The following is a 10,295-nucleotide window of genomic DNA, read 5'->3' on the forward strand; positions in this document are numbered from 1 at the left end:
GCAAGAAGACCAGAGGTTGAAGAAACACTACGGCCGTTGGATGGACATTGTACGGTCACTGGAGCTAGAATCGTTAATATTGACTAAAGTTGACAAAGGCTCCCATCCCAGTCAACTTAGTAGGCCCACAAGTCAGCCTCCCACCATGGTGGGTCCCAGCTAGCAAGGGGAGTATTCATTTTGTTGTGCGTAATAAGGAGGCACTTCCGGTGGGTCCGAGCTAACAGCGCGGGGAACGTTTTTTTCACGAAATACGTTGGCCCGTCCGGTGGGTCCCAGCAGTCAGGGGGGAAATGTTTTTTTCACGAAATAAGGTGGCCCGTCCGGTGGGTCCCTGCTATCAGGTGGAGGAATAATTATTTTGCGTGTAATAAGGAGGCACTTCCTTGCGACCGCCTGGACCCAGCTGTCAGCCTCTCCACGTACAGTACTCTTCCGATGGAAGTCGGTCATTGACCACGTTGACCACGCTGTGCCGAGAGCACCAGGGCGGTGGTCGGGACGATGGCGAGGCCTAGGAAGGGGACGACGCAGAGCCGGGGAAGACGCAGCAGTGGTAGCCCGCACAGAGAGGAGTACGAGGGTTCACTGGTTCGGCTGCGGCGTGAGGCTGCCGTCGCCGCAGAATAACAGGGGGTGTGGGTGAGTAGAGGGATACCCTGGGCCAGCGGTGGGAGTAGTAGGGGCGGTGAGGCCTCCGCGGCATCACAGCCGGCCACGAGAGGCAGGAGCACGCGGCACGACCGGCGCTGCTTTGGGCGGCTGGAGCAAGAAGACCAGAGGTTGAAGAAGCACTATGGCCGTTGGATGGACATCGTACGGTCACTGGAGCTAGAATCGTTCATATTGACTAAGTTGACAAAGCCCTCCGTCCCCGTCAACTTAGTTGGCCCACAAGTCATCCTCCCACTATGGTGGGTCCCATCTAGCAGGGTGGGTATTCATTTTTTTGTGCGTAATAAGGAGGCACTTCCTTGCGTGCGAAGATATAGCTGGTGGGTCCGACATGTCAGCGGGGGGAACGTTTTTTCGCGAAATACAGAGGCCCTTCCGGTGGGTCCCAGCTATTAGGTGGAGGAATCATTATTTTGCGCGTATAGTCCACGGCCGATGGATGTCGTTCATTGACCATGTTGACCAGGCCGTGCCGAGAGCACCATGGCGGTGGACAATGGCGAGGACTAGGAAGGGAACGACACGGAGCCGGGGAAGACTCGGCAATGGTTGCCCACGCGGTGGGGAGTACGAGGGTTTACTGGTCCGGCTGACGTCGCTGGAAAATAACAGGAGGTGTGGGTGAGTAGAGGAATGGCCTGACCAGCAATGAAGTAGGGTGGGGCGGTGCTGCCTGTGCAGCAGCACAGCCGGCCACGGGAGGCGGGAGCAGGCAGTCCCACCGGAGCTGGTTTGGGCGGCTGGAGCAAGAAGATCAGATATTAAAGAAGCAGCACGGCCGTTGGATTAACATCCAACGGTCACTGCTGCTAGAATCGTTTGTGGACTAAGTTGACAAAGCCAAAGTACACGTCAACCTAGTAGACCCACAAGTCAGCCTCCAAATCTGTCCCAAACAGCATACAACCCGAAATTTCTAGCCAGATTCAAATTAATTTTAAATCTAAATATACCTTAATTTAAATTCAATGAAATTTTACCCGCACAAAAACAATGAAAATTAAAATATCAAAATCCGAAAGAAAACAGTATTTGGGAACTAATTGCCTGTTTGCTGTATTTTTTCCATTTTACAGCCCATTTATTATTACTTATAGCCCATTTCTTATTACTTATAACCCATTTCTTATTACTTATAGCCCATTTTCTGGGCAAAATGCATCCCTCCTCGTCTTGAAAGATTTCCGGCCCAGCAGGGCGTAGAAAAGCAAGTAGGCCTATGTTGGTTATTCTGCAAAAAAACAAAATAGTTGGCTAGCCAGTTTTCAGAAAGGGAAAAAACAAACTGGGCTGGTCATGTGCTAAACATATGAAATAAAAGCCTGGGCTAGACAGGCCACGGGTCCCGCACAACCCAGTTGATACCCTTCTCCGTCCCGAAATAACAAAATTACTGCGCGCGCTGCTGGGTCCCTACTGTCATCCTCACCATGTACAGTCATCTCCTTATTCCTCTTGGTTGTTGACCATGTTGACAACACCGGAGGGCGGCACCACAGCGAGCGCGGAAGACGATGGTGAGGCCTCGGACGGGAACGAAAAGGAGCCGGGGAAGATCACAGCCAGCCGTGGGAGGCGGGAGCAGGCGGTCCCGCCGGCGCTGGTTTGGCTTTGGCGGCTCGAGGAAGAAGAGGCTGAAGAAATGCGACAGACGTTGAATGTCAACTCAACGGTCAAGGTTGACACAATCGTTTTTTGACTAAGCGGACACCAAGTAGCATACTTTTTTATATATAGGAAGAAAACTGCGAGGAAAATGCGTTCGTCTGCCGTCGTCCTCACAAGGAACGTTCGCCACATAAGTGACTAGCACCCTTGGTTTTCAACCGAGAGGTCTTGGGTTCGAGTCCGAGGAACTCTCAATTTTGTCCTCCTTCCTTCCTCGCAAAAAAAGGGAAAGAAAATCAAAGACTTGGGAAGGCGTACAGAACAAGCTAGTGTACTAGTAAAGAGATGTGAGTTTTAGAAAAAAGAAAGATGTGCTCCTGTAGCTGGTTCGACTCCAAACCTAGACTATGACTTTATATGGTGCTATGCTACTCTGCAAGTAATGAAACTGACATATCCAACGTTTGCTTCTCCTCTTCTCTACTTACTCTGCCTAGCATCAAAAGCTCTGGCCACAACAACCATGTCCGCTGGCTGCTCGTCCACCTGCTCTTCAGCAGGCAACAACCAGATATGTGCCAAGTCGCCACCCGTACCATCGCCTGTAGGTCTCATCACACCCCCGCCGGCACACGCACCGTAGCCGATTGCTCATTGCAACCCGCTGCCGTTGGTGTGGTGCCACTGCTGCAAGTCACGCAGAGTCATCCATCACGTCTCAACCACAATCCGCAACCCTGGCCAAGTCTTCTACAAATGCCCGAATCATGGGGTAATAATATGTTTAAGTGTTGTTCTGCTGCTTTCAGTTGCTGATTTTTTAATAGTTTGGTTGATGATCTTCCAATTTGATTCATGCAGAAAAGGGAAGATTCGTGTGATTTGTATTTCTGGGAAGTTGCTGATGTGGGGGAATGCAACTATGTTGATTATTTGGTTAGCCGAGGAATCCCAATACCAGCAGGTTGGGGTGTTGGACAAGTAACTTAAGGAACGGCAGAAGAGGAAGATGCAGAGCAGAAGGTTAAAGACGCAGTTCCTCTGATCATGGCCAAGCAACAGCTGCTGAACAGCCTTGACAGCAATGAGGAGATGAAAGAGCTTGTGAAGATAATGGGCAAAGTCGATGTGCTCTGTAGGATGATTGTCTCTTTATTTGCGGTGTATGTAGCACTCGTGATGTATTTAGTGGCTACGACATGAGCACTTTGCTGAAACTAGTAATGAATGAAACCTGTGTAGCAGGTTGGGCGTAGTGTTGTGAACATCTAATGATTTCTATTAACAGAAATCAGGGGGTATCCCCTTTTGCTCATATAAATAAATAGATAGCAGAGGCCCTGTCGGGTCAGCTTTGTTCTCATTCGAAGACGTCGAGCAAATTGCAGTCCAACAGCAAACTATGTCATCAAATTCAAGTTTCATAGCCAAATATGAGTAAAACTAAACAACAATGTCATCATGTTTTAGTTGTCATACAATCACTAAACACAAATCAGCATACCATAACAAGTGATGTTCTCATAGCAAAATACTAAACAACATGTTCATCAGGTTTCAGTTGTCATAGCAAACACAATTTTACATAGTAGATAAAAAAATGTCTTCTGACAGGCAAATACGACAAAAGCAATGTAATCATCATCCGCAGCAGCAGCGTCAACATCTTCGCCATGTGTATCAGTATGAATCGTAATTCCCCATGGTGTCATCTTCTTCTTCGTCCTCAACGTCCTCGAATGTTGGCTTCTTCTTGATCAACTCTTGTATGTCCACAGCGTCATTGACGTGATGGTTCTCAAAGATATTAGGAACATCTGTGTTATCTTGTACATCAGGAGCAATGTAAGCATCATCTTGTTATGCAACTTCATTAAACGAATTCCTCTGCTCAAACCTTTGCAATACTCTCCAGTCATCGCTACGTGCAAATGTGTCTTCCAAGAAAAATATCTGTGTTGCTTGATTTGCCAAAATAAAAGGCTCGTTGGTCTGGTACGCCGCTTTGACATTGATGGATTTGAAATAATCATCAGCTCTGGGTTTTGCAATCCTGGAAAACAGGTTATACCAATGATAGCACAACAAAACCACACACCGATGATCCTCGAAACTGGAGATATACTGCAACTGAACAATGTCTGTTATGTTAGCATACATTTCAGTTGTCTCTTTGTCATACGTATCCGTGCTCATGATGGCACTGTTTTGTGTCTTCCTGCCTTCGTCTCGTGCAAGGGTGTTGTAGCGCACATCTCCAACAACACAAGATTCATAATGTCTTACCCGAGTATCAAGACCCATTGCTAGTGAGTAAAGGGCATCATCAACTGCCTGCCCATCCTCTTGCATCTTCTTAACCTATGGTTAAAAAATAGACAAGCTGATCATCTTATGTACTCAATATATTAAAAAAATTGACAGTGCACTTCAAAAGCTTACATGGTTCTTGAACCATTTCGCAAATCCTACCATAACCAGTTTGTCAATGTTTCTTGGATTTTGCGGCAGTAACTCCTCTTTGTACATGCTGCACAACATAGTGATCGCGTCAAACATCTAAATATATAAGAATGTGTTGCAAGTTTAGTTTATTATGATGTATAAGCTGCAGTACTGCACTTACTTGATATAAGGTAGTATCTCATGATAGTTATTCAACTTGCTGATAATGAGACTCCCATAATTTTCAACAGATGAGGTTCAAGTTGGATAGCCAAGATGATGCAACCAAACAAGCTTGCACCCATGTTTTCAAGTCTGCTCTGCGACAGTATCGGTATAACTTGAGGAAAACTCACTTTGAAGGCAAGGCTAACAGTGAACTTTCCCAAACATCTCCAGTGGAAAATATATCGGATGAAGATTGGAGGGGCCTTGTTAAACACTGGTCTGATCCGAAGTATCAGGTACATTATATATATGTGATCGGATCACATGTTGAAGTCCTATTGACGCATGTGCCACACAAATCTATCTTCTTGTAGGTGAACTGTTCAAAGAACAAGGCCAACCGTACAAAAGTGAAATTCCAACAGATGACAGGATCTCGTAGCTATATTGCACACTGGGAGGCTCTTGTAATTAGTTGTTGTTTCACTCTTTTCGTTGTACCATATTATCAGATCTATATTGACTTGTTCGAAATGCAGAGGAAAGCCCGCAAGGACCAAAAAGTACCTGAACCAAATGATGTGGGAATCTTCAAGGACTGTCACACCAGCAAGAAGAAAGGCATGACTACACCAGTCAAAGCCGCTGTTGTAAGTCCTTAATCCTCATGCCTTTTAACTACTACTTACTCTGACTTGTGCCTTGAAATGCATGGTTTGTAGCCAATGTCTATTACTCTTTTCAATTTTATACACAATTGTCTTAGCGTATCATTGCACCTTACAAGGTTTAAAAGGGAGGAGTGATGTTCCTTTGATCTTGACCCGTAATCTAGTTCCATGCTGGACTTGCCCACACAACATTACAATTGCCTGTTTGTCTATTCTCAGTTGTTTTGTGATATGAATGGTGTCATACTATGCTTACCGTATTATAAACTTCGTCTCTTTATCCTTAGCCCTCAATACAATGTGAAGAAATAGACAATACATTAGTGATGGTACATGGTCATATGTTTGGAACCTGGTTTTATTATGTACTTTGCAATAAAATACAACTAATATTTTACATGGGTTCACCAGAATAAGTTCTGTATATAGACCAAAGCTATTTTGTTTGGTCTTGCTGCCTCCTTAATATCTTCTGTTCTGGTACTACTAATGTAAAACCTCAACTTTTCAGTGAGCTATGGAAAAAATGGTGGAACTGCCACCTTCTGAAGGTGGCGAGGCAACTATAACTGTAATGTCGGCTCTTGCTGCAGTGGGTCAGTACCTGTCCACTAACAGTGCCAAAAGCACGTTCCTGCGTAATACTGGGTTGGTTGTTAAGGCAATATCGTCCAAACTGCCTCATGATCAAGATATGCAAGCTCAAAGCAATGTTGTATCTGCGCTCCAGACACAAGTCCATTCCCTAACAGAGGCCCTTTGTGAAACAAGGAGAAACATTGCTCAATGTCATCAAGATATGCATGGTTTTGAAACCAGACTATCAGACATTTGCTATGTTTTTCAGGAGCCTAGGGGAAATGAAGGCGAGGGTTATGGTGTTCCATCGGACAATACAGCATGTAAACGTAACAGTCAGGTCAAATGAACCGAACTTCTGAACTTCTGGTGGTGCATTTATCTGCTAGACTGTTAAGTTTTATGCCAACCTTCCTTTTGTTATATAGTTGTAATTTGTTTTGGTGCGATACAAAATTTATTCTTAACATGCAGCCACCGGCTGAAGAAAACAGCAAGCCATTTTTGTATAGTGTAGGGTGTTCCCTATATTTGCACTGGTGGCGATCTTTGATGCCGAGTGGATGTAATCTCTGCAATCACCTTAATAGCCTAGCGTTAGTTTGGGCCTTATTTATTTCCTAGTCTTCTTTTTCCCTGGTTTGCTAGTGGCCGCAACTACCCATGGGCCATATACGGGCCATAGGATCCATGGGTCTCCTACGGGCCGTTGATAAATGGGCCTGTAATCGGTGGGCCTCGGGTCGTCAATAAATGGGCCTCGGGCCGTCGGATAAATGGGTCTACATGGGCCGTAATCGGGCGTAATTGGTATCGGCTCAGCACGGTAACGGGTCGTTAACAGGTCATAGGACTGCAAAAGCTTAATTCTGTCATAGGCATAACGGGTCGTTAATGGGCCAGAATATAGGACGGGCTGGCCAGAAACGGGCCGACTCTTGCCATGGGCCGAATTTGGCCCATTAGGGTAACAGGCCAGTAACGGGCTGACTCTTTCCATGGGCCAAATTTGGCTCATTTGGGGAACATGCCAGTAATGGGCTGACTCTTGCCATGGGACGAATTTGGCCCATTAGGGGAACAGGCCAGTAACAGGCCGGAAGTAATCGAGGGCCGAAAAGGAGCCCAAGAACGTATGGGCCGTCAATACGCCAAAAGCTAACACGGGCTGGAAACGGCCCATGTAAATCACGGGCCGTTAACGGGTACAAAGAAAATTATTGTTCATTATGGGCTAGAGTCACCGTGGGCCTGTAAAGGGCTGAAAGATACGAATGCCTCATATGGGCCGAAAGACGTCGTGGGCTATACATGGGACGAAAGTGAAATGGGCTGGTGTTATATTCGACGGGCCACATGACGTTGTTGGGACGATTTCCTTTAGTGCCTAACGGGCCGTAAAATGGGCTATTTGCGAAAAGACCGTTAACAGGCTTTTCATGGGCCAGCCCGTTAACTTTTGACCAAATCAAATGGGCCGGCTTTGTAAGCTAAATGGGCTAGTGGTGGGCCGTGGCACATGTCGACATATCATAGGCGCCTATCTGACCCACTGACGAGCTGACACGTGTTTCGTCCGGCCAATAAGAATTTTACACGTGGAAATTTCCCATTGGTCGAGGCTGTTAACGGGTTATCTGATCCAAAACCCGACCCGATAGCTTAACGGCGTTCCGTTATGGTGGATGCCACGTGTCGGTCACCCTTGAAGAAAGCACTTCTGTGACGCGCGATTTATCGCCATGGAAGTGGACACTTCCGTGATGATAATTTTGGTAATGTCATGGAACACTTCTACGACAGCACAGGTATGACTATCTTGATTCTGTCATAAATTTGTCATGGATGTACATGCATGACAAAAAACGCGACCTACTCTGACAAACACGTATCATCACGGAAGTGTATTTTTTTTGTAGTTAAGGTATCAATCCAGTAGGAGGCTCCTCACAAGTCCCACGCGCCTACACAAACAAACAAGAACCTCGCAACCAATGTGATAAAGGGGTTGTCAATCCCTTCACGGAAACTAGCAAAAGTGAGATCTGATAGAGATAATATGATAAGATAAATATTTTTGGTATTTTATGATATAGATTGGAAAGTAAAAGATGCAAATAAAAGTAGATGGAAAACTTATATGATAAAAGATAGACCCAGGGACCATAGATTTCACTAGTGGCTTCTCTCAAGATAGCAGAAGTATTACGGTGGGTGAACAAATTACTGTCGAGCAATTGATAGAAAAGTGCATAGTTATGAGAATATCTAGGCATCATCATGTATATAGGCATCACGTCTATAACAAGTAGACCGACTCCTGCCTGCATCTACTACTATTACTCCACACATCGACCGACTCCTACCTGCATCTAGAGTATTAAGTTCATAAGAACAGAGTCACGCATTAAGCAAGGTAACATGATGTAGAGGGATAAACTCATGCAATATGACATAAACCCCATATTTTTATCCTCGATGGAAACAATACAATACGTGCCTTGCTGCCCCTGCTATCACTGGGAAATGACACCGCAAGATTCAACCCAAAGCTAAGCACTTCTCCCATGGCAAGAAGGATCAATCTAGTAGGCCAAACCAAACTGATAATTCGAAGAGACTTGCAAAGATAACCAATCATACATAAAAGAATTCAGAGGAGATTCAAATATTTCTCATAGATAAACTTGATCATAAACCCACAATTCATCGGATCTCGACAAACACACCACAAAAAGTGTTACATCGACTAGATCTCCAGGAAGAGGAACTTTGTATTGAGAATCAAAGAGAGAGAAGAAGTCATCTAGCAAATAACTATGGACCCGAAGGTCTGTGGTAAACTACTCACAACTCATCGGAGAGGCCTTGGTGGTGATGGAGAGGCCCTCCATGGTCGATTCCCTCTCCGGCGGAGCGTTGATTAAGGCTCCAAGATGGGATCTTGCAGATACAGAAGGTTGCGGCGGTGGAATTAGGTTTTCGTGGTGCTCCTAGCTGGTTTCGGGGTACGTAGATATATATAGGAGGAAGAAGTAGGTCGATGGACGCTCGAGGGGCCCACGAGGGTGGGGCATGCCCACCCTTACAGGGCGTGCTGGGCACCCTCGTGACCGCCTCGCTCATTGCTTGGCGTCCACTCAAAGTCCCCTGGTTTGCATTTGTTCCAGAAAGATCGCTCCCGAAGGTTTCATCCCGTTTGGACTCTGTTTGATATTCCTTTTCTTCGAAACACTGAAATAGGCAAAAAAATAGCAATTCGGGTTGGGCCTCCGGTTAGTAGGTTAGTCCAAAAAATGATATAAAAGTGTAAAGTAAAGCCCATAAACATCCAAAACAGGTAATATAATAGCATGGAACAATCAAAAATTATAGATACGTTGGAGACGTATCACTTTTCAACCACTCGGAGACGGACTTTGCCGTGAAGCCCGGCGACCGCGTCACACAGATGATTGTCCAGGTGATTGCGATGTTGGAGGTCGCCGAGGTGGAGGACCTTGACCCCCCTTCTAGAGGTCGTTGAGGTGGAGGACCTCGACGCCATCGTCCTGAGGTTGATGAGGTGAAGGACCTCGACGCCTTGGTAGATACATCTAGAGAAGTGGTCTGATTAGGTTGGTGGTGGAACGCTAGGAAGGTGCCTACCTTTCGGTCATGGTTGTGTGCGTCTGATGTATAAATGGGATCTCGTGATCTCTTCGAGTTGAGATGTTCAATGTTGTATCCATGAATGCTGAAAGTGCTAAGAATGCAAGTGCTAAGAAGTTCTGTGACCTTCATTTATTTTGCACTGGATGTGTCTTGATTTCCATCCATGAATATTGCATCTATCTTTTATTTTCTTTAATTTCTAATTACGTACTTAGCAGTAGCGTGGGGGAAGAATGGCATGCTACTTGTACTTAGGAATAGTAGTAGCGTGGGTTAGGAATAGTAGTAGCATGGGTGGCACGCGCTACTGCTAACTTTTTTAGTAGTAGCATGGGGTAAAACAAGCGCTACTTCTAAAAAATAGTTGTAGCGCCGTAGCAGTAGCGCTGGTACTTGCGCTACTAGTAGTCCAAAAACCAATGCTACTAATAGTGTTTTTCCTAGTAGTGGAATGAAGACATAGCTATAAGTGAATGTGTGTGTGTGCCTATATAT

The sequence above is a fragment of the Triticum dicoccoides genome, chromosome 7B (assembly GCF_002162155.2).
Source record: "Triticum dicoccoides isolate Atlit2015 ecotype Zavitan chromosome 7B, WEW_v2.0, whole genome shotgun sequence".
Classification (NCBI taxonomy): domain Eukaryota; kingdom Viridiplantae; phylum Streptophyta; class Magnoliopsida; order Poales; family Poaceae; genus Triticum; species Triticum dicoccoides.